The sequence below is a fragment of the Poecilia mexicana genome, unplaced genomic scaffold (assembly GCF_051168715.1).
Source record: "Poecilia mexicana isolate PSO_F unplaced genomic scaffold, ASM5116871v1 scaffold_3, whole genome shotgun sequence".
NCBI lineage: Eukaryota > Metazoa > Chordata > Actinopteri > Cyprinodontiformes > Poeciliidae > Poecilia > Poecilia mexicana.
The window spans coordinates 32,743,469-32,769,682 of NW_028263372.1; the positions used below are offsets into that span (position 1 = coordinate 32,743,469).

General features: G+C 36.0%; 2 long non-coding RNA genes and 1 other non-coding gene across 3 annotated transcripts; 1 reads left to right on the forward strand and 2 right to left on the reverse strand.

Annotated features, from left to right (window-relative positions):
- Nucleotides 1-5,186: 5,186 nt before the first annotated feature.
- LOC148160277 (uncharacterized) lies at nucleotides 5,187-7,512 on the forward strand. Its single transcript, XR_015762561.1, has 2 exons — nucleotides 5,187-6,019; nucleotides 7,168-7,512. It is a non-coding gene; the product is annotated as an uncharacterized LOC148160277 (long non-coding RNA).
- LOC148160278 (uncharacterized) lies at nucleotides 7,080-9,101 on the reverse strand. Its single transcript, XR_015762560.1, has 5 exons — nucleotides 8,583-9,101; nucleotides 7,818-8,266; nucleotides 7,645-7,697; nucleotides 7,389-7,462; nucleotides 7,080-7,192 (listed from the first exon to the last, which is right to left on the reverse strand). It is a non-coding gene; the product is annotated as an uncharacterized LOC148160278 (long non-coding RNA).
- Nucleotides 9,102-9,753: 652 nt separating this feature from the next.
- trnav-uac (transfer RNA valine (anticodon UAC)) lies at nucleotides 9,754-9,826 on the reverse strand. The gene has a single exon. It is a non-coding gene; the product is annotated as a tRNA-Val (tRNA).
- Nucleotides 9,827-26,214: the final 16,388 nt, after the last annotated feature.

Sequence of the window (26,214 nt, forward strand, 5' to 3'; positions counted from 1 at the left end):
CAGAAGAAGTTAACATCAAGAACAAAGAGCATTTTATGTTCTGAGGTCTGAAAGAACAAGTGCAACATCTCCCAGAGGTAATAGGGACGCTGGGGAGGTAACCCTTAAACCCATGAGTGGCTCTCCTAGTAACAACTACAATGCTGCAGAAATCCCTCAAACTCCCTGGCCTCTGGCAAAGGATCTGAGCTTGAGGGAGACATACACATCACCCCTGCAGTCCACCGAAATGTCTGGTTAAATTGGCATTGTTACATAAAACATCAGCTTCTCAGCTGAAATGCAATCACCCTAATGAGCACTGCGGAAACCAAGATTAACTCACAGCCTTCATGGTCCACTGTCAACCTAATTAGCACTTCAAATTGCTTGAACACTTGAGTTTTTTTATAAGGTGCATGGAATAAAGAAATATAATAACAAGACATGAAAAGAACTCGGGTTTTCTTAATTACAGTTCTAAAACTTACACATTTTTAGCTACTTAAAAAAAGAAACTCTCCTCTGTTTTCTAGGAAAAGCAGTATAAAAAATTCTAATACACTTCTGTAATAAAGTCATTTCTTTAGGATTTTCTTGTGTCAATATCTAATATGTTCAAGTGACAATTAAAAGTGGCATCTGTGATAAAAAAAAAATAAAAAATTCTACAGTTCTCTACTTCTGAAGACTTTTCTAGTGTGGAGCAATGGAGGTCTTCTGAATGGCGGCTCCAGCTGTTTGGGAAGAAAAATGCAGAAAAATCGGCAAAAGTCAATTTGTTAAATTTTACAATCTCATCAGCACAGTTTGCCTAATCCTGTTGATCAACTGCTGTTCCTGAAGAAAATTCATCACTAAAAGCTTTTATTTTTGCATGTTAAGGAGTTGGTGGAATGTTTTTGTGATTTAATATCTGTTGAATGGCAGACAAACAGATTCAGACTCCCCCGCACACCACTTTGAGGCCCCATTGTCCTGAGCATGAGTAATTTAGCCATCTCTCCCTGCTATATGGCATATGAATTACCTTCAGGTCACAAATCATTTTGCTCCACATATCAGTGTGGCAAATTATACAAAATATGAGCATACCAAAAAAGAAGATGTGACTTGTAAAGCAGCATTTATGACTCATCAGCAGTTTAATGCAGTTGCATTCACACACTTGTGTCTGTGTTAAGGCAAAATATGATGGAAACATGTGTCTCTTGGAAGATGTTAATAAAGGTGAGTGAATTATTTACACTCTTAATTTATTGGACTAAGAGGTAATTATAAATATAAGATTGTTTTATGCGACATAATAACATTTGAGGAGGAGTAGCTGTTGTTTTGTATTTAAGAACAACTGAAAAAATCTACTGCTATACAACTCCTTTGGGATTTTTCTCTGACTTCAAATACCCAGTTACAATGCACAAATAGTCTTGCATCAAAAATACCTTCATAGAAACATCTAATTTTATTTTGCATATTTTAATTCAGCAAGGGTAAAAGCAAGGCTTTTTTATTTTCATTTTATTCCTAAAGAAGATTTTCTACCTGTATATTTAGATTATTTCAATTTTAAAAAAGCAACAACTAAAGAAGAAAATATGTCTATCAGTTCATGCACAAAGAGTGAACTGGTAGGTAGTTCACTCTTATTGAACTGTGTATCAGTTCAATGAGAGTGGAGAAACAATAACATAGGAATTTATTGATCCCACATAATCTATGCATTCAACCTTTTATTATACATAATTCTATGACCTCATAAACCAACAATATTAAAAAACTAATTCACATGAAGGTCATAATGACTATTTCAATCTGGAAAGACTCAGACGAAGAAAAAGGAACAATTAAAAGATTTAATGACAGCAATGAATAACAGTTCTTTGGCGCTCGGGCCCCGGCAGCTGATCTGAGCCGAGATTTGATGTGAACTCGATGAACATCCCGATAACCGATTAGGGATGCTCTCCCCCGGGGCCCGACACTGGTGGTGGAGGTCTGGAAAGAGTGCCATCCTGGAGCCAAAGGATGAGGGTGGAGAAGGGGAGGTGGTGGGTTGAACGCAGCTGGGAAGCGGCCGATGACTTGGGTGTGGATCCTTTTATGCTGAACTTGATTGATGATTGGACACGTCAGGTGAGGTCCAGCGCTGAGGTCGGAGATGAGCATGACGCCGATGGACGAACGGAGGGGATGGAGTCTTCCAGTTTGAATTTTCGCTATTAGCTCCATGTCACAGCAATATCCAGTAACATTATTTCATCTCATGCTTTAGTGTCAACATACTCACTTCGGAATGCTAAATGCTTGAAATGAAACGTATGGAAAATGTGTCAAATCATCATCATGAAGTTTAAAGGTTTAACAGGACTTAAATCTTTAACAGAAACATCAAGTCACTTTATGTCTTTATGTTTATGCTGATGTACATGCTTTCACTACAGCATCATTAATGGCAATATAGAACAGAATTATTTCAACTTTACTTTGATATCATTGAATAAATATCATTCTGAAACAAAGCATAATTACCTCCCATGCCCATGCATCAAATCTTATTATATGGAATTGCACAGTTTTAGAACAAATAGTGATGCACTGAGTTGCCAGCCATATTGAAGTGATATTCAACCCTCGTATGTGGATAAAATTTGAAACATGCCCACAACTACACCCCCTTGTTAAGCCCTTGAATGATTTGAAGTGGCAACAACAAGAAACCGCACCATCCACTGACTCCTACTCATATGATGAAAACAAGACATGAGAACACAGAGGACACACTACACTATTAAAGAAAGATGGTGTTGTCACTTAGCAGCATGCATTTCCATACAGATTGCATTTATTTCCGCTGAGCAGCCACAGATTAATGAGAAGCTCTGTTATGTGGAAGATAGTAGAGCGAAGTTCATTTCTATATACCTGAACATGGTGTTGAGCAACTGTACAGCATGTCCTTATGATACAAGATTCATTTCATGTACTGAAAGAACCTGACTATGTGCAGGATGGGTTTGACAACAAAATTTTGAAATATTTCTTGCAATGCTTTCTAATAAAATCATGCAAGTGGGAAACTAAAGATTGCTGGAAATTAAGGGCACAAAGCAGAATAATGAAGATGTATAAAATATCTTTATGTAAAGTTATGATCTTTTTTTTTATTTCCTAGTACAATATGATATGGTGCCTTTCATGGATGACTCACGGTTTTAATATTCAATTCCCGAATTTAATTTTCCTCCCTAGGCAAGGCACAAACAAGTGCAATTTTCTGTATTTCAGTTTTTAAAAAGCCACACCAGTCATTGGCCTGTTTAAAAAATGATAAGTGATCCGTAATAAGAACTGATCATTGTTGTGATGGTTCATTTCCCTCGCTCTCTTCCTCACATTAATTCTAATTATGGGCAAGCTGTTTCAAATTCCCCCTGTGCAAGAATTTTTGGTGTCAGATTTTCTGTCGGAGCTGCTTCCCCTAGATAAGACAAGGAGAGGAGCCAACATTCCTCACTGCCAGGAAAGCAGCAGATTTATCAGATGACACAGCCACAACCAAACATCTGCTTAAACACTGCCAAGTTAACTCTAATATGGACATGTGAACACAGTATGCAAAATTCTTAGACTGTATGTGGCTTCAGAGTTTATGATTAAGCTTGGGAGTTAATGCAAAACTAAACATAAATGAATAAGCCAGACTACAGCAGCTTCTCTTTAAGTTGACAGTAGCCATCAACAAACACTATGCAGACTGTTTTGTACAAGACTGTCTCTCTTTCTGTAAAACCCAAGTAGGCTTTTGCACATTGCCTTGGCTAGGGGCGATATGCAAATATCCTGAAAGAGCTGAAATTTTATTTTTCAGGGTATTCATGTACAGCCAGAGAGACTTGAAACTCACTAAACTAATCCTTGTCTTGGAAGCAGCATCTCATCTCAAGTACATTTTAAAGAAAGTCATTTGTACAACTGGAGAAAATACACTATTTGTTTTAGGACAGATTTAAAACCAAGAGATTAATTATTGAATTTAGTCAAATGTATCTTACTGTATGAACAAATGAAGCTAGGAAAATAAAATAGTGTGCAAAGTATGCAGAAAACGGTCATAATATTTTTAAACAACTTTTCAGGGTGGTACACTGCTATATTTGTTGGGATACTTAAAAATGACATAAGTGGGTTTAGAAGTGGAAAAAATCAAGGGTTTTTTGTCCAGCGTGAAGACTTGTAATGTATTTGAAGTTTATATGATTTATTCTTGTTCTGAATAGTGCATGTATGTTAGAATCAAAGGGGTGACATTCAAAGTGTTTTGCTGCAGGGCACTTTACTTTTGCCATGGAAATCTGGTTATACTTTTACTTTTTTTTGTTTCAAACTGAACTAAATCCACGAAGAACCGTCTAAAAACTAAACAAATGGAAAGTTCTGAGTAAAGGCAAAGCTCAGATCTTTGTCTTTTTAAAATGCTACAGGGTAATAATAATAATAATAATAATAAATAGAAGAAAACATCTTAGAGGTAAGCATAAAGGCTTGGGGAAAAGATTTCAAACTAATTTTACACGCTGGTGGATGCCAAAAGGGATAAAACAATCTATTAGAGATAGAGTATTCAGATTCTTGTGAGACAAATAGATTTGGATTAGATTTTGGAATATTAGAATTTCCCCTTCCTGTTCCCCTGTCTTCTCTTTATGTCATCAGAGCAAGCATCTTTACTTATCTTTGCAAGTTGGGTGAGAAGATGCTAATGTGGCAACTTTTCTTCCGCTTATTGACTGAAAACAGACAATAAAACCCACAAAAAAGTCACACAATAGATGAATGACTGTGATTAATGTGACACTTTTGCAGTTTGTTGGTGATTCATATGCCTACCTTTCTCTAACAGAAAAATCAAAAGTCCAATTACTCTTTGCGATTCAAAAAACTGCTGAAAAACAAAAAGAGAAATTATAAAAGAAATATAATTGGAAAAAAAAATTGTGATTCATTGAAAGTGTTTTTACAAGAACCAGTTCAAATTTAATGTTAATCTGGATTTCATACATTTTAAATTGAAGATCTCAGTGTGTGAGTGTCAATAGCTGTTTTTCTAGTCATCTAAAGCTCTTCTACAGGGTTGCTGTCTCTTTCTTCTGTATTACTTTCACATACTTTTCATCAAATAAGCAGATGATAGAGTGATTAATAATCTACGGTGGCCCTGAGGTGCAAAACACTACAACATTAACGAAGCACAATTACAAATTACAAAATCACTACAACATTAACAAAAACACAACGACATTAACAAAAACACAACGACATTAACGAAAACACAACAACATTAACGAAAACACTACGACATTAACAAAAACACAACGACATTAAGAAAAACACAACGACATTAACAAAAACACAACGACATTAAGAAAAACACAACGACATTAACGAAAACACAACAACATTAACGAAAACACAACGACATTAACGAAAACACAACGACATTAACGAAAACACAACGACATTAACAAAAACACAACAACATTAACGAAAACACAACGACATTAACGAAAACACAACGACATTAACGAAAACACAACGACATTAACGAAAACACAACGACATTAACAAAAACACAACAACATTAACGAAAACACAACGACATTAACAAAAACACAACGACATTAAGAAAACGGAAAAGGTAGGTCCCAGTGGAGACCTAAGGAATCGCTGATTGGACTACAGCTCGTTAGAAAACGGAAAAGGTAGGTCCCAGCGGAGACCTAAGGAATCGCTGATTGGACTACAGCTCGTTAGAAAACGGAAAAGGTAGGTCCCAGCGGAGACGTAAGAAATCGCTGATTGGACTACAGCTCGTTTTACTTCTGAACCGGAAGTTTTTCTGGAGACCCTTTTCACAATGATGTCAGACAATGGGCGCCGTAACTCGAAGAGATGTATCTTTACTTCTGGTGTGATTTTGCCTCGGGAAACCTGACTGAAAAATTCACGGATACTCATTAGCTTAAAGATATACTAAAAGGTAAGGTTAATTACAACAGCATTTACGTGTTAGCCGTTATTACTCATTGTCAATCCACCATTCTCTAACTGTATATATAATAAACAGCCTCCGATCGGAGAATTAACCAGCTAGCAGCTGCTTTAGCCACAGTTAGGAAACATATACACGCCTGCCTGTCAGTGCTGTGTTAAGTTTCACTAAAATCACTGACATCTTCCAACAGTTGTTTAGAAAAGCATTTTAAATATTGACTTACTGGGAATTACTTAGCAATAGTAATTTGTTAGCTGGCTAACATTACGTAGCCTTTCTGTTTTGGAAATAGAACGTATTTAGGCTCTAATCTTAATCAGATTTTTATAGTATAGACTGGGGTTGCCGCCTGTCACGTAAAATGCATGATCGTCACCCTCCTCACGTCATACGCTAGTTTCACCACCCTCTCAGTAGCGACATTACCTGTAGTCTCAAGTCCAAAACCTGACAGTTATGCTAAACTGAGAAGTCAAACTCTTGCTAAGATAGAGACACGAGTAGGAAGATAGATAGATATTAAAGTTTCATTGGAGGAATGTGATGAGCTCTACTCGCATATGTTGGAGCCTATTAACCATTAGATTAATTTATTTTTTGCGAAATTAATTTTCGCAGATCTAGGTTATGTGAATGATAGATCTATTGTATATTTATTTATGTATTTATTTTTGCTTAGACCCTCTTCCTTGTCAGTCAGCCTCCTGCAGTGATTAACAGGCAGAAGCAGCTGCTGGGGTTGATCTGATTGTTTGGTGGAGGAGTGAGGAGTGAAAAGGTTTTTGTACCACAAATTAACGTTTATATTTGAAGTCAACTCAGACATTATTTTTTGTTACTTTTATAAGTAAAAGAAACCAGGAGAAGTCTCTGCGAGTGCTTTTCATTTTTTCTTTGAGTGAGTTGAAAACCTCCTAAAAGACTACTCTTGCATTTTTTTTGGACTTTATTATGATGCAAGAGTGGCCATAACAATATATATTAGCTCATTAACTTCACATTTCTCCAATGAATATTTATCAAAGGTTATGATTAGAAGGATACATTTCTTTTACTTTGTTTTCCTGCGGTTGTAGACTTGGCAGTAGAAAATTGATAATATAGGAATAACACCTTTATATCCCTTTTAACAGGTTACACTTGATTCTGCTGTGGTGCCTGTGGAAACGAAGTGCATGAAGTTTGTGCTCAGCTAGGAAAACCCTGTGGATCACATGGTGGGACTTCTGCTTCAAACTGCTCACTAGTTTACCATTGGCTCTGTCACCCACCAGTTCACTGCAGACTGGCACCAGTTCACTGCAGTTCACTGCAGACTGGCACCAGTTCACTGCAGTTCACTGCAGACTGGCACCAGTTCACTGCAGACTGGCACCCGCCAAGGATCCTACATGGATGTCTTCTTAAGTTGTAAACCCTGAGTACATACTGTTAAAATAAAAATATACCGTTTGTAAATAAATTTTCTCTATCAATGACTTAAATTGTTAACTGTGATAATTATGTTTGTGTAATGTTATTTATATATATATATATATATATATATATATATATATATATATATATATATATATATATATATATATATATATATAAAATTCCCTTCTCACCCTCCGCAGGTGGTCTCTTTCATCCTCTGAGCCCTGGGAGCTTGAGGGTTCTGCTGCAGTATGTATATATATATAGCTGACTGTATATATACAGTCAGCTATATATATATATATCTATTTATATATATGAATCCATGTACAGTGTTTAATGTTTGCAAGAAACGGTCACAAACCTTATGTCTTTGTTCCACAATGGCAGCTTTAATAAGCTCCTCTCCTTTCTCATTTCCTCTCCTCCACATACTTCGTTGCCAGATGTGTAAGATTTACAAAAAAAGCAATTTAAATGTAAAAGTTGCACATATGTAGATTACTCAAGAGAAGCTATTTACAATAGTTTTTACAGAACTCTACACAACATCAATTTATTAATAGATACATATTGATATTAATTAAAGGATAGATACACAAAGATTTCATTTCTAACAGCTGCAGTATTGAGTGTTCATCCAAGAAGTGTGACTTGCAGGAGCAGGGAGGCTCTGTACTGGTTTGTCTCCTTTTAAATCAAGAGGCTCATGATAGTTTGATGTTAGGCAGCAGATGTCCCACAGCTGATTGACTGAACCTGCCATGGACAGAGGAACAAGACCATCCCAGATATGGTAGGCTAGGTAGGCTACTGTTGAGAAAGATGAACAAAACAATATGAGAAATTATGAATCACATCAGAATATGTAAATTATTTGGCAGATAGCGCTTAAGTCAATATTTAAAATGCTTTTCTAAACAACTGTTGGAAGATGTCAGTGATTTTAGTGAAACTTAACACAGCACTGACAGGCAGGCGTGTATATGTTTCCTAACTGTGGCTAAAGCAGCTGCTAGCTGGTTAATTCTCCGATCGGAGGCTGTTTATTATATATACAGTTAGAGAATGGTGGATTGACAATGAGTAATAACGGCTAACACGTAAATGCTGTTGTAATTAACCTTACCTTTTAGTATATCTTTAAGCTAATGAGTATCCGTGAATTTTTCAGTCAGGTTTCCCGAGGCAAAATCACACCAGAAGTAAAGATACATCTCTTCGAGTTACGGCGCCCATTGTCTGACATCATTGTGAAAAGGGTCTCCAGAAAAACTTCCGGTTCAGAAGTAAAACGAGCTGTAGTCCAATCAGCGATTTCTTACGTCTCCGCTGGGACCTACCTTTTCCGTTTTCTAACGAGCTGTAGTCCAATCAGCGATTCCTTAGGTCTCCGCTGGGACCTACCTTTTCCGTTTTCTAACGAGCTGTAGTCCAATCAGCGATTCCTTAGGTCTCCACTGGGACCTACCTTTTCCGTTTTCTTAATGTCGTTGTGTTTTTGTTAATGTCGTTGTGTTTTCGTTAATGTTGTTGTGTTTTTGTTAATGTCGTTGTGTTTTCGTTAATGTCGTTGTGTTTTCGTTAATGTCGTTGTGTTTTCGTTAATGTTGTTGTGTTTTCGTTAATGTCGTTGTGTTTTTCTTAATGTCGTTGAGTTTTTATTAATGTCGTTGTGTTTTTGTTAATGTCGTTGTGTTTTTCTTAATGTCGTTGTGTTTTTGTTAATGTCGTTGTGTTTTCGTTAATGTTGTTGTGTTTTCGTTAATGTCGTTGTGTTTTTGTTAATGTCGTTGTGTTTTTGTTAATGTTGTAGTGATTTTGTAATTTGTAATTGTGCTTCGTTAATGTTGTAGTGTTTTGCACCTCAGGGCCACCGTAATAATCCTCATCGTTTTTACGCCATAGAATTGCCAATTGGTAATTGAAGTAAAGTAGCTTCGATTTCAAAGAAGCCTACATTGAAGTCGATTGGCAAATGAACCATCACGAAAGAGGAGGGCTCTTGTTGTCTCACTGCACCCCAAGAGATGCATAACCTACAAAAACTGTTTCTCTCTGGTTTCAAACCAGAGACCTATTGCATGTAAAGCAAATGTGATAACCACTACACTACAGGAACTGAACTTCTCTGCTTTGTTTCAGTTTGAGGTTCCAAAGTTGATGATGTGAGAGGCAACACATGAAAATTTCAACTGAGGCTTGCACTCAGATGCCTGGATTCAGAGTACAGACCATGACACCACAGAACCCTTGTTGACCTTTAGTAAACACCTGTGATGAATAGAACATACTAAATCTGTTTCTGTCTGGTTTCGAACCAGAGACCTTTTGCGTGTAAAGCAAATGTGATAACCACTACACTACAGAAACTCATGCTCTTTGCAGTGTTCCTGGTAGATGATCCAAATTTTATTAGGGACTAATGTCAATGATGGGCATGGAACAATGTCAAATACTTATACCACAGATCCTCTCAGAGAGCACAGTAACTTGGTGAAAAAACTGTCAGACTTATACTTGTGCCTAATTTCACATTACAGTCCATAAACTAAGCCTGGGATCAAAAAAATTTATTGATCCCAAGCAGAGACAAATGGTTCTACAGAGACTTGGCTAAATGGCTATAAAATAAAATCAATACTTACAAATAAAAAATGATTAAAAAATAAAATTAACACATTAAAATAAAAAAAAATATCTCTGAAATACAATCAACACTTGAAAATTAAAAATGGTTCAAAAATAATATCAACACTTCAAAGTAAATAATGGTTCAAAAACACTTCAAAATACAAAATCTCTGGAAAATAAAATATGTATGTTGTTTTGAAAAACATTAGAATATAAGCACTTTTATCAAATCTTCATTGTGGTAGGATCATGCAAGTTCTTCTTAAATTCATGGAAACTCAGCAGTTTGTAAGGTAGGTGAGTTAGCTCAGCAGGTTAGAGCACCGTGCTGGCAATGCTGAGGTCATCAGTTCAAACCCCATATGGGGCAATTCAGGTGTAAGGTCTTTCACTTCAAAATAAATATGAGTTCAAAAATAAAATCAACACTTTAAAATAAAAAAATGGTTCAAAAACAAAAGCAACACTTCAAAAATAAAATCAACACTTTAAAATGAAAAAAAAAATGGTTCTAAAAACAAAATCAACACTTCAAAATTAAAAATGGTTCAAAAATCAAATGAACAGTTCAAAATGTATAATGGTAACTGTTTTCTGTCTGTTCAGTTCATATAAGCCTGGGATCAAAACATGTATTGAAGATGTCATTAGCAGAGACAAATGGTTCTACAGAGTCATGGCTAAAAAATAAAATCAATACTTACAAATAAAAAAATGGTTAGGAAGCGCATTACAAACCTTTGGTTGAAATGGCGCGTTAAATTCAAGTCTCCATTACAGACCAAAGAAAACTAAAGAGAATGGAACGTTGTGTTAATCTATTTGAGGAGCCGGTAGTTTATCTTGAGAAAATAAATGATGATGCAACATGCGCAGTCCGCTGCTCAACCACTGCGGATGCGGCTCCGCCGCTGCGAAGAATTAGAAACCGCTGGAAGTAACTCATCCAGCGGATTTAACAAATGGAGCCATCTTGGTGCACATTACCCAGGAGAGCGGCGTTCTGGAGGGGCTGCAGACGTAACATCTGTCCGTTTCGGATAAGCGAAACCACCCAAAAAAATAAAAAATAAAATTAAAAAAATCCTGGTAAAAGCGCACACCGGACCGCACAGAGTAAAACACTCACAGGATTCAGTTGATCTGTTTAGATCAGACAGATCCAACTGATGAATTAGCGCAGATTTTTCTGCAGATGGGGACCAGGAGGAAGTGCGTTCAGACCCCAGCGGGGTGATGCTAATTTAAGTGAAGTCGCTTAATTTAATTTATTAAAAGTTATTGGGGTGGTTTTTGTCACTACGGAGAAAAATGTAGATACATTTATCTGCTTAATTTGTGATGGGATCTGTATTCACGGTGAATATTAACTAAACCGCATAAAATGCGACTAAATAGCCGATGTTAATATGATTGTAATTTCACGGATAAAAATAGTAGCTACATGACCAATTTATTTATTTATTTATTTATTTATTTATTTTTTTTATGTTGTCGGTCAAGATAACATCTAGTGCGACTTGCCGCCCTGACACCAACTCACACACATCTTCATTCAGTCTTACTTGTACATCGATTTTTCTTTTCTTGGACGTTGTGATGTTAGCTTGTCGATGTCTCAGTTTTATTCGCTGGGAAAATCAATAAGCAGCTTGAGGTGACTCATCATAAAATCCTATATTCACATTTACAGACTTTTTTGAGCTATGGATCCTGCTGGAAGTACAAAAGTCCCACTTCCATTTGGTTAGCATTTTATCTAAAACATTCAAGGCACTCAAGGAACGGCTTATAGCGCTAGAATGTTTCCCAGACACAAATCAGAAAAGGACAAAGATGAGGCATCTAGCTCAAATTTTCCATTTGCCTTACGACTAGTCTACAACTGAACCACAGCAAATCCTATTAATCACCTCTGTGTGATTTGCAGAAAATACAGGATGCTGCATCAGTTGCATCACTGGTTGAAAAAGATGTGTTTCTAGCAAATTGATTTGGTTTCTATAGATTTATAATATAAAGTATTATTGCTGAATTTTCCATTTTGTTTAAGATGTCTAGATTCAGATTCAACATGAAATAATGTTTAAAGTATTAAATATTGATTACATCACTTTTCTATAAATGTCCATGTTAAAGTACTGAGAGGTTCTGATTTTTTAAGCAGTATTGAAATTTTTACATTACTGTTTATCTTTGTCCCAAAAGATTTGAAATTTTCACTTGATTTAAGTCACAATGATATTCCAGCTATAAGACTCTCACTATATAATTAATGAAGATACAGCTTACAGTTTAAAAGGTAATGCTGTGCCACCATCATCTTAAATGTTTTGGAGGTCCATTGGGATAACTGGCTCAAATACAAAGAGATAACCACTTTTTATGCTGTCTCTTTCTTTATTTTATTTTTAGCCTCACATAGATAAAAAATGTGTTTCTCTCAAAAAAAAAAAAACTTTGCAGTTTAAGCCAGCAGGCACTCTTGGGATGCTGGTTTCTAAGATGCTAAAGATTAATTCAAGTCATGTTTCAGTGTAGCTTTCCAAAGGAAACACTTGGGATTTAAAACATATAAATACATCACAGAACTATAAATAATTTAATCATGCTACTACACTTAAGCACAGTGATGTAATAATGCCTGTCAACATCTGCAGAACACAGTAAAGAATGGCAAAAGTTTTACTATGATGACATTTTTTATTGCTGAAGTATGTGTTCCTGACAGAATAATTTATTCATTCACAACATGCAGAGTGTCTGCAAGGCTTAGTTTTCATCTTTAAGCTAATCTTTATTGTTTTGAAAACCATTTTGTTAAGAAATATCTCAAAAGGGAAAGGCAAAGAAATGTAATAACATCAGGAAGTTAAAAATATAATGTGAAACTTTGACAAATCCAAAATGAGCGTGTCAGGCCTACTCTGAACAATCAATGCCCTTTTTTTCCTGCTTATGCAGAACCAACAAAGTCAAACAGGTTCCTTTACAGCAAAATAGTTACTGACATTGTAAGACATATACAATGAATTTGGATTTGTTTTATAATTTATATAAGCAAAGTTTGACATTATCCAGTCTAACCCTATCAGAATATGTTAGCCTTCTTCACCCAGCAATGAAAAATATCACTCTTAGAATTAAGAGTATTTTGTTACTTCAGACTGTTTTATTTCTGAGACACAAAAACACTCTGTGTGCATAATGGTGCGGCACAATTATTTATAGCTTGCCATCCCTCATTTTATAGACAGACCTGATCATTTAGGGAACAAAAAAGATCTGCTGTGCCAAGGGTCACAGGCTCCAGATGGTGAAAATAGTCAAATTTGAACTACGACTTTCTCCACAGATGCCACTTCATGAATGCACCAGAGACATTATATTTATGTGGGATGTCTAGAATGTCACTGCTGTAAAATTAAATGTGGGTGTTTGGCAAAAACGTGCCATATGTTTGTTCTTTAATTATCCACATTGATGACAAACAGGTGAGAAAAAGATACGGCAGTTTCAGCAGGTAGGAACTATTCCACACTCAGTCACAATAAGTTCCCTGCAGAGGTAAATTCTCTATTCACACATGAGATTAATCTAAGATTGTCCTGGCCTGTTACTTTATACAGTACACTCTTCAAAAAAAATCTGGCCTAGTTCAAGCAATACTTAGCATTCCTGTCTACATCATGTCTTAGAAATGTCTTTAAGATTTCAGAACTTCTTTGCCTGTATGAAACTGACTTGAAACTGTCCATCCAAGCTCATCAGATTCTGATTAGCTATTTTGCTGTTTTCTTACTTTTTTATGTTGTGTGTTGTTAAATTTTTCAAATTCAAATCGATTTGGCTAGATAAAAAGAATAGAAGTGAGAGAAAAAAGAAGAGTTGGACTTTTGCCTATAGGGACAAATAACAGCTCTGTGGAAGTAGATGAAATTCCTATTAGAAAATACTTATAGCTGGAAGGTAGAAGCAGAACAATTTCTAAAGACAGTCAATAACAAAATGCTAACATTACCCTGATTTGTGACTCCATTTAGATTTTACCAAGAGTCCAACTAATCACAAACACTGCAAAGCCATTCAGTTTATTTTCTTGTTTTAGATTTTTTATTACTAAAATACACAGAAGTTCTTCCAGTAGCTAGCAATATAATTAAATCTAAATCTTCCAGGTAAAAACGTATCAGTATTATTTGCACACCATCTCCAAATATCTAATTTGTGAATTACTTCTCTCTGCTTTTAACTGCTGGAGCGTGTTTCCAATTTTTCCAGAGGACTATTAGCATTCAGTTCCAATTAGAAGCTCTCTAATGGATGTTGACACTGAATCTACTCCACTTTAAAATCCGGGAAGCTCAACTCTTCAGATGAGTAGAAGCGGCTCATCAGCAGCTGCCCCAGATGCTTTAGAGATTCAGTGTGACAGCTCCAAACCACATGGCTTGTAGAATCTGACCCACATCTGAGGATGTTAGGGGAGACGGTCAGAGGGTTAGAGTCGTGACAGAATTTGTAAAGAGTAATTCACATTCAAAGCAAGTTGTGCCGCAGCATAACCCTGAGGTCTAAGTTTATTGCATTTTCAATTATCTGGCAGGTACTAGAAGTGCTATTGAAAAGTTAATTCTTGATTGACTGAAAACACTCTTGGAACTTGCTCACTCTATTCTGAAACGTTTCTCTTGAAGATTTATAAAAACTGAACATTTTACACTTGAAGCATGTCCTCAAAAATGTTCTCAAAATACTTAAACTTTACTCTCAAACTGCTCCATTTTGAAATGTTGCTCTGTATTATGAGTCCAGATATTGCTGCTGGATGTTAACCGGGCTGCTGTACAGTTTTTTGTGTAATTGCTGAAATACTAATGGCGTAGTAGCTAAATTTTGAACCTCTTGACAACTTTGGTCACATGAATGGTTGATTTTCTTGTAATGCTGTAGGCCACGTTCCCCACTTCTGACTGAGGTTTTGAGTGAGACTTGAGTGTGACAGTGAAAGAGGTTCAAAGCATCAAGTGCTCACTTAATAGCAGGAGCAAAGAATAATAGCTTGGACTAACAAGGCAATTACTCTGACATAACGTTGATGAGAAATAATGTGTCATTTTAATATCGCCTTATCCCGATCCATAATATTTCCTTACACTACCACTGCATAGATTTTAGAGCTACTAAATTGCTTTAGGCTCTTTGTTGTTTAGACAGACAGGTTGCATCGTACCACAGTTTGCTTTTTACCTTGCAACAAGAAGGTCCTGTGTTCAAATCCAGACAGAGAGTCTTTCTGCACTGAGTTGGCATGAACTACTGTGAACATGTAGACTATCTCCAGGTACTCCAGACTCTTAGTACCAAGGGTGTACATTCTGTGAACCCACCCTGTCCCCCGACCCCTCAAGAATAAGTGAGTATCAAAACTGGTTAGATGGATGTTGAGAAAATGCATTGTTCTTTTAATATACAACATTTGGGTTGCTGGTACACCTCAGAAAGATGCACACCCATGGTGAAGCAACAGCTTGGTAGGTTTAAGCAGAAAAATGCCAATTTAAGACAAATAGGTTTAAAGAGATTATTTGTAAAGACCTCATTTCAATCTCTAAGCAAAAGGAACAGCCAGCAAGACATGTTATGTCTTCATTTCACTCTTGTTTAAGTTTATGTTGCAGTTTATTTCCATGGTAGAGAAGTATTGTCATCCAGGTGGTGCTGTAATACCAACTGTAAGCTTGTACTTCTCATGTTAAAAGCAATGTCTTGCCAGCAGTATAAAGAACTATTTATTGACATTAAGAAGATGTGGAAGGGAAACATATAATCTTAGATGTCTGCAGCTGTTTACATGCACACCTTGCACTTTGATATTCCAAAGGGAGTATAGTAGTTCCCTGTAAAATAAATACCATTGTTTCCCCCCAAAAGAACAGCATTGGGGAAAAACAAGTTTTGCTTTTGAGTGCATTTTCTGGGAGGTGAGAGACTTTGAGAGCTTGAATCATAGCTTTGCAACACTGGAGGACTCTGATTCATGGAGTTAAATGACAACTACAAAATTACTCTCAACTACAAGTACATAATTTTTCCCACATCCTACAATACAATCTAAATATTTTTTTTTTATAGCTGCAGTCCACCCCAGGAAGATGTTGAGGATAGTATTATTGTCTGTAAGATGCACACTTAAAATATAAGGTGGACTGCCTTACACTATGCATTAAGTCTTACTGCATAGTGGATGCCTTGCAATTAAGTGCACAGAGACACTTACAGTTCGCTGGACTTCAGTCATGCTCATAAAAGTAACCATATGAAGTCAAAAAATCTAGAGAACTAAATTTTCTTGCACTTTCATTGATAAAGATTTTTGTACTCTCTTTACAATAGATAGCAGTATATGCCCTGTAAAGGCCCTGCATTTGACAAGCTTTGTGTCAAATGAAGAGATCAAAGAGATAAATGGTTTTGTTCCCCTGTGTAATTAGGTTGTCACAAAAAGAAACTCTTGCTAGTCAAAGAAATGTCAGAACACTAGAAAAGTCAGTCTGCTGAAACTAACACAATTTTTTTACAGAATGAAAAAAAAACACAGTCAGTCATTAATCTGTGCAACTAATTGGTAGTATTTGGGATCTTGCTCATCTTCTTAAGACCACTTGAAGTACCCGTAAATTGACATAGAGCCTATTGATTTTTGTTGTTTCTTTCCATTTGAACCACCAACACAGCAAACACATTCCCCTATTGTAGCATTTCTGTTTTTGTCTTGCAGGAGAGCAAAACCCCCTGATTAAAATTCTCTCTTCATATAGACCCAAAGCATTTCGATGTTGACCTGAGAACCTGACAGTCATTTTTCTTATTACGTCGGTTTAGATTTCATGTTGATAGATTTCTGCAGTCTGTTACTTCTATAGCCAATCATGTGGATGGTAATGTTTGGCACACACTTGTTATTTTCAACATCGCTCAGCTATTACAATCAACCCTCAGCCCTTGGTCAACTCAATCACGATGACTGACACAGTGTTTAGTTCCACAGGATAATCAATAGTCTAGCTACAAGATTGAACCAGGTTGGTGTAGAATATCAAAGGCTTTAACAGTTAGCTGTTTACAATTCACATGGGGGAAAACCAAAGTAATTTATCTCTATTTTTGTTTGACCCACGCTATCTGCTCAAGCAGTTGGATAATGGCTAGTCTTTCCTTACAATTTGATTTATATCTCACTTTCTTTCATCTTGTCAATCTGTTAGTCTCAGGAGATTCACATCTATTTGCGAACCTAATCCCTTCTGTTCTTGCTCCATATTATTATGATGAGCAGTGCAAGGCGCACTTCAGGCAATCCATTTTAATGTTTTAGAACTCTTCTTGTAAGTTATACAGTAGATTTTTTATTGCTCATTACCATTTTTCATTTCTTGTCCACATTTCTTTCACATTTAGACAATTCCTTCCCCTGGGTAGGGCACTGTGTGTATGAGAGAACATCATTTGGTATTATTGTATTACATTGTGACACAGATATTGCTGTCATTAACCTCAGAGGAAATCAAGACTTCTATCGTGATGACAATAACCATCTTAAATTAATTTTTTCTGAAGTCATTCACTGGGCTGAATATCTGTTGTTGTTATTCCACATAAAGGACTCAAACTAACTAACCGAGATTAGATCTATGCAAGCCGCAAAACAGAGAACTAATTGTCCTGTTTTTCACCTAAGACATTCCTAGATTCATTTATTGGTCAGATGCCATAACATTAACGACGACGTGTCAAAGGCTGGATACAGCAAATTAAATTGAGACATTGAGGTCATTAAGTTTTTTACTATTTTCCTCCTGCTTTATGCTTTATCTCTGCACTGAATTCAAGAAGCAATTTGCACTATTTACATGGATGAGAAATCTTGGCTCAATTGTTGTCTATTTCTGAGTCCAGTTGGACTTTCTCAGTTTTTTGTTGTTGTTGTTGTTGTTTTGTATTATCAGTCATTCTGTAAAATTAACATATGAGATGTTTTACACCTTTGGCTTGTTTATCTAGCTGTTCTTATATCATGTACGTTTTCATGTTCATGTATTGTATATTCAAAGCTTAGCATGCAGCCATGGATCAAGAGAAAGTTGATGCTTAACTGTCCAACAACATTAAAACATTATATAAGGATTCTCAGTCAGAAGGAATGCAATTGTACCATGCATTTAGCACCAATACCGTTCGATCAAAGTTAATGAAATTCAAAATTAAAAAGGAACTCAATACCAAGCTATACTGCTATAATATTAAAAGGTAAGTCAATGTTTAATATGCAACATTAGAAAATGACTTGTCAACGGTCTGGGGACATTTACATAAAGCCATGCATTCTCATTGAAATAACTTAGTTGATGTTTTCCTTGCGATAGCAGCAATTCCTGAGTGATGAACGATATTTTTGAGCAATGTCAAGTGAGGCCAGCAAAAACAGGTTTGACTCTAAATGTTTGTGTCAAAACATTCGTTCCTATGAACAAAGTAACAGTAAAACCTCACTAAGGGATTCAGGGAAACACTGCTTTCTCAGTTTGACCCACATCAGGTCTCCAAAGTGAAGTTTTATGTTAGCCTGAAGTGTGCCTAAAGATCATGTAAGGGCGTCTTGGCTGAAATGCCCTTGAGGAAATTGCTGCGCATGAGAGTAGCATCGTTTCTATAAAAGTTTAAAAGTTCATAAAGTTTCCTCCCTCACATTCTCAGTAGTCCTCTGGTGTCCTCTGTTCATACAACTCAAAAAGTGATGGAATAACAACACTGTCACCACAAATTTTCACTTTCACATTATCAGCAGACTTGTTTTCTGCCCGCCAAATATATTTATGCATCATCATAGTGAATTTTCTGATGGTGACATTCTGTATATAGTGCATATAAAACTGTTTATATGCACTATTGCACACTCGGATGGATTTTTATAAATCTCCCATAAGGCCAAAAGAAAAACTTAAGTACTTTTTTATGGAATGAATAAATGTATTCCATAGTATTCATCTTCTCACAAAAAAATTAAGCCTCTTCAACAGCTGATTGGTTAACTGAGGAATGCAAGAATAAGTCCAAGTTGAAAGTTTATAGAACTGTTTGAGGACATCTGGCAGTCCTGCTGCCTGCCCACTTGTGCTGTCTTACAGGAGAATTTAATGTGCCTGATGCCCATATGGAGAGTTTTTTATACCAGCAAAAGCTTTTCCCTATAACAAAAAAGAACCTCGGGATCAAAAACAACACGTCCAATTCCTCAGTAAGTGTAAGCAATTCTCTTAGATTTCTATTTGGGTTATTTACCAGGGGATTTCAGATCTAGTTATAATATTTAGACATGTTATAACTAGATCCTTTCTAAACAGGAAATATTATAACATTATAACAAAGTTGACATACATTCTTTAAAGGCCTTCAGCCTAAGAATAGTTCTTATAGACACACTACAATCATGGATGAATTAGCATTTCCACAGCTGATCTGCATTTCCTTTGAATTTGTAGGAGGGGAATACCATTTCTTGCTAAAGCATAAAAACTCATAAATTGAAAAGAAATTTGGACCATGAGACCATTCAACCTGACTTTACATTCCAAACTACCCATTCACTTGTGCCCTTATCCTGTGGGGAAAGTTTTTTTTTTTTTTTTTTTTTTTTTTTTTTTCCAATTTACACTTGGATTTAAATTGTTTGGCTTTCTGATAATCTTTGTACACTAGGTAAAATATTGTAGAACTTACAGAAGAACCTATGCTCCCAAAGTTCTTGTTTTTTTCTTCTTGTCATGTTTATTTTATTATATTTTTTGTTTTGATTCACTGTCCACATGTTTAATTTTTTTTTTTTTAAGTTCAATTCACGTGTGCTTTATGTACATTAAATAAAAGTCATCGTACTCAGCTACACATCCCTTGAATCATAAGTAGGATATTTCTATTCTAATAACCACACAGTATCTTTACACTCTACACTTGAACAGTATTTTCTCTCTCTTACTGTTTATTCAATGTCACATGCTGTTTTTATTTTGCTTTTTAATTATGTAAAGTACCTTGAAATGCCTTGCTGCTGAAATATGCTATACAAATAAAAATTGATTGATTGATTGATATAATTACTACAGTTATTGTTAATCTTCCATGATGTGTTGATTTGGTTTCCAACTGTCCCTTTCATAGTGAATATTGTTCAGTGTAGTCTCCTTTATCTTTGCCAAGCATCTCAAGGAAAGCTGTTGCTGCACTGCAAATTAGTATCTTATTAGCCTTATCAAGCTGCACCGATGGATAGACAGATAGGTGTGCATGCATGTAGTTGTGCAATATAGTTTGAATTTCCAAAATTCAACATTAGATGCCATCAGATTATCTACACTGCTCCTGCAACCATTTCCTAGTAAATGCATCGGACAAACCAGCTACCAGAAAACAACAATCTGGTTTGTGAATACTTTCCTTTGTTTATAAGACTGACAAGATACATTTCACAGAAGCCTAGCAATATACTATGATTTCCTTTGTTTTCCACTTGTTATTGCTTCAGTTTATGCATACCTCATGGCTGACACCTTATAAAGTCTGGCAGAATTTCCATGCTGTTGTGTGCCTGTGTTGAAAGGGAGGACGTTTTTATATGCAAGTACAGAACCTCTTTTGGATTTTTGCTGTGGGCCAAAACATGGACCAGAAGTCCTTTAGGTATTTGGAATTTGTGCCACAGCTAATTCAACCTGATGAGGCATGACAAAATGGTAAAATGACTTCATGGTTTTTAGATGTGCACCCACAGCTTGGAAGCTAGAGTGTAATTGTTCTGACTCTTGGTTGTTGTTGTTTTTTTTTTTGTTTTTTTTTCTGTCTAGGGCAACCTGCCACATTACTGTAGGGTCTACATGGCTGACATGAAGAAAGCTAACCTAATGTAATTTGTTTGTCTACCAGAGTGAAATGCCCATAAAATTGTTCAATGAAATAAAAAAATTTAAAAAAAACAATCAGCAGCAGTCTAGGCTGCTCTGATCAGTTGAGAATATTTTCAACAGTCCCAGTTGGTAATTGGATTTTAGGAGAGGTGAAACTAATAAAGACATTCCTATCAATGTAAAGCTAGATGGAAATCAGAGACATGCATGTGTGTGCTAGTCCACAGAGCACTGTGTGTGTGAATAATATAAGAAGTATTTCACTGTCTTGGAGAATGATATCTTAAGTGGTGAAGGAAATTAAAATGCATGCACAGAGAGCATGACCAATTTGATCATGTGCTTGTGACTGGAGAAGGGTGTCACTCAATGAGATGTGAAGAAAAAGTAATTTTGTAGAATCACATCCAGTTTAGCAAATCTGCTTTGCTCAAGCAGCACATCTCGCTTAGGGTTTAATGTTATCCCTAAGTATCAATGTAGTGTATGAATTTATGTCTGCATCAGCCTGATCCTTTCTAATGTAATAAAAGTTTAATATGTGAATATCAGAAAATCGGCTTCCGTTGACATCATGGCTTGATGTACTTATATACTTAGACTGAATCTCAGTAATCTAGTGTTGTGGTGGAAAACTGGAGATAGAGCAGGACAGACTGGTGTAGCAGGAAAAAAGCTTCAACAGCAAGGTTTTAAAAAAGACTCCTTTTACTCAGCAGGAGAGCTTACATGTACACATCTAAAACAGTTTTGGTTAACTCAAGAAAGTAGTCAATTCAACGCAATACCGCCAATTCACAACATATGTTGTCAGGAGAAACTTAACAAAATAGTAATTTTAGTTGAATCACACATACATTACAATTGATTCTAGTTCTCAAACAGTTAATTGATCTTATGTAGTGTAAGAAGTTTCAATCACTGACTAGTAACATTCATTCCTTCTGAATGTACAGGTAGCCACAGCAGAAAATTGCTTGCATTGTCTCATTCACTTTACAGCAATCCATTTTACCGAGCATGCTTGTATAGTGACAAAAAAAAAATCACCAGGACTTGGCTCAATAGTCTTGAATGTGAACAAGACAAAATAGATGCTTGTAGATTTGAAGAGAAACAGGGATTAGGTCAAATATGATTTCCATCATGGGCGAAGAAGTGGAAGTGGAAGAATAGTATTAATACCTCACTGTACCATCTGCAACACAACTTTACTTCTTGAGGAAGCTTAAGTCTTCAAGCTTTGTGGTTAGATGATATATGTCCACTATAAGTTTGTTGTGGAGAGTGCCATTTTTTCTGCCATCATCTGTTGGGGTAGCAGCATCACAGCCAGATACTTAAAAGGGCTCAACAACCTAATCAAGAAGGCTGGTGCTGTTCTGGAGATGACTTTGGAACATCTGGAGATTATGGTAAAAGGAAGGATTCTTCTTTCAATAAAGAAAGTTATTGACAAGTCTGAGCATCCTCTTAATGAGACTTATACAACAACAGTCTCTTCAGTCAGAAGCTTTTTCAAAAAACATTGTAATACTGACTGTTACAGGACATCCTTCCTGTCCACAACCATTGACATTTACTCTTTGAGGAAATTTGTGTAACATGAGTTGCAACAACAATTAATTTTCTTCTGGGATGAATGAGGTATTCGTGAACGTAATTGAATTCAACTGAATACTAGGATGTAAAAGCAGACCAAGCAGTGCTGTGTGTTTTTCCTCTGGTCTAATAAATGTGTGGTAAATTGTCTGCTATTCATTAGCCTGTCTATTAACATATTGAGGCAAAGCTCTTTTTACTTGTAACCCATTTCCTTTTTGATGAAAGCTGCCCTGCCATCATTTATTTCAGTCTCCCCACACTGGACAGCCTGGAGTCCTCCTTTTATTTTTTGCAGACTCTAAAAGCTCACATTTAACTTTCATTGCTTCTTTGGACTGACAAAAATTCAACCATTTTCACCAATAATTACAGCGTCGTTAAAGAAGGTTGCTTGCATGTGTGACACGAGCTCAGCATTTCTATTTCAACAAACTACTGACCCCTGACAGGGCTGTGGAAATAGCTACTTGAGGAGTTCAGCTGATGTATGACCATCTAGTAATACAGCAATATCTAATCATACTGCCACATTTACTCATTTTTATGACTGCTGTTTTAGAGCCTTTATCATAGTCCTTTAGAACAGTTCTTCTTTTATTCCCTGAGGTAATTTACTAGCCTTAAACATTGAGAGCATAGAAATATAATAGTGGTAGCAAATCTGTTGCATCAGTTACAAAATGCTTCCTTGTTTTCTGGCAATTTGTTGAGTATACAACCCAAATTGTGTTATTTATTTTTAAAAATCTAAATAATTCTCTATATCCCTCATTTGGTAAAATATAACAATCCAGATGAATTTGCCATTAATGTTTTTTTTTTTCTTAGCTCTGCAAGTTACTATCAATACTACCAATATCATATAGTTACATTTCTCTACAGTAGACAAACTGTTTTTTTGTTGTTGTTTTTTTTACTGATGGTTAACTCTTTCTTATCCAGGTTCCTCCCAGAAACAAGCTCCACTTCTCTATTGTCAATATTTTGTTCACTGCAGGTTTTCCAGTGTGAATAATAACAAAAACATTTTTTTTTCTTTTAATTTATTTTGTTGTAAACATTATCAGCAGTTTTTCTCCTCTTATTCACTTGTTGGGTTTATTTACAAGCAACTAAAGAAAGACAAGAAAGACTAACAAGCTGAACCTGACTGAACCTAATTTTAGTTTTCTAATACAGCAGTAATCCTCCAAATGAGAAATTCTGAGACAGTACTCCATGGCTAGGGTTCACTACTTTTTCAAGGGCACTCGACTTGGATGAATGTTTCCCGGGGATTATTTGGCTCGAGACATTCATATTGGAAGGGAATTGCTCTGCTCATTTTCACTACAGTCATCCTGATATAGTTTTGTTTTTTCATTTGAATGGGAAAGCACTCTCTTTGGAGTGTATGACACTGTGATAATAAAAGGGAGAACACAAACTCTTATACAACCTATCTTACCACCTGATCCATTTAGAAGCCCTCATTCTTCATATATTTGCCAGTTTCACTTCCATTTACTGTCGTAAATAAAAAATCTGACTCACGTTAGTACCACTACTTTGAGAGAGTGGTTGAGAGGATGAATGTTTTCTGTCTGAGCAGTTTTTCTAACTTCCATCCTCTGTGCATTCTGAGAGAAATCAAGGTCAAAGGTGAAGCTTTTCTCGGCACTGTCTTCTAAACGAATAGTGTGCAATCCTTCTGTCCGCAAGAAGGATTAATGGGTTCTGTACAACATTTATGATGTGCCTGAAAAACGTCAGTAGCCATCTTCTATTCCTTTATACCACAATGGGGAAACCTCTGTGGTCAGCTTTCTCTTTACTACTTCTTTCTTTCATCTTTTACTATATGCTTTAATTTGGTTTTCTCTATTTGATTTTTGAGTATTATACAATATATCCACACCTGAACTGATTAAACAATAAAAAACTGATCACCAAACTACTGTTTCTCGAAAATGTTCTTGCAAAACATGTTTATGCTCCACCGAGAGGTTTCCTACAATTGCCCTTTTCTAATACTTGACCTCTTTTCTTGTCATTGTTTAGGTCGCCCCATTCCTGATTTATTATTAAGGGAGACTGAGGCTTTGGTGCTGTTGCATAAAGCATGAAACAACTTCTTCCTGTCTTTTAAGTGAGCATTCTTTGTTGATGCTTATTAAAAACAGCAGAAAAATTATATTTCCCCTTTGTTTTTAAGTTATTTATACTTAATTTTTTTTCTGTTTTTCAAAAATAATTATATTGTTTCTGACTTGTCTTTTTAGTTTTTGCCTAATTGTTTTTGATGATTTATTGTACAACTGCTCTTTTAAATATCTCTTATAAATAACAGTTATTTGGTTGGATTCAGCTCAGCAAATGCGGTCTGCTTAAGTGGTAATGTACTACCACTTCCAGTTTATTTCTTGGAATTACTAGCAAGAAAATATATTAAGTCATTACCTTTATGGTCTTTTTCCATTTGAAAACACACTTGAGTCTGTCGTCGTGAACTCTCCTCAAATGAACACTAGCCAATTTTGTCCCAGATCACGGAGCAAATTAGCAGCCATTGTGTGGAAAAAGTCAGTTTATGGTGCTGCTCGCTCCAGCTTTGGTGCGCTTTGATCTCAGACAAGCTCTGAACAATGACAAAGGAATCAATGGTCACATTGTACACAGACAGTCTAAAGCAAATACTTTGACTTTTTCAAAAAAGCAGACTGGCAAAGGACATTGAATTCAGAGGGAAGCATTATTTTTCCCCAAAACACCATCACCAAGCCTTTATACATCCTTTCTTTCCATCTGTCTAAATCCCCCGCTGTATCCTTCTATCTGTATTCATCTTGCCCTTCCTTCCTCTAAAGTCATCTGCTTGGAGCTTTATATTATATCTGCATAGCATCTTGTTGACTATATCTAAATGCTCAAGCCCAAATGCAAACAAAGAATTTTAATCTCAGTCAATGTTTTTGTTTAGAATCAGATTTCCTCTATAACTCAATAAGAACAATGGACTTCTGTAGCGCCTAATAGTAAAATAGTGGCATTTAGACCGCTATCGCACACTGCACTGACTGCGCCAAGTCTTTAATGATCTATCCCATGCTCTGTGAGAATCCAATTTGTTGCTGTTGTTTTGTGAGTTAGCTTATATTGTTATTGATGAAGCAGAACAGGGGAATCAGAGGAAAGCTGCGCCCAGTCTTATTAGGTTTATACAACTATATTAGATACATTTTATGATGATCTAACTGCACCAATAAGTTGCTAGATTTTTCACCTACAACATTCCAAGGTTGGCAAATAGTTAGATCCTGGGTCTCTTTCCTTAGCTCTGCTCCACTGAAGAGGATAAACAACATATTATATTATATTAAGCAGCATTTGAGTAACCTCTAGTGACTACTTTTCAAAAAGTGACTACGGTCAATTCCAGTGATTTTTTTTTATGTTATCAGAAACTTCAGCACCAATCGTGCCGCAGAAATCTACTCAGCATTTGAATCATGCATGTCCAAAACTGTCACTGATACCGCTTTGCATTTAAAAAGATGTTAGTATAATATAAATATATTTTTT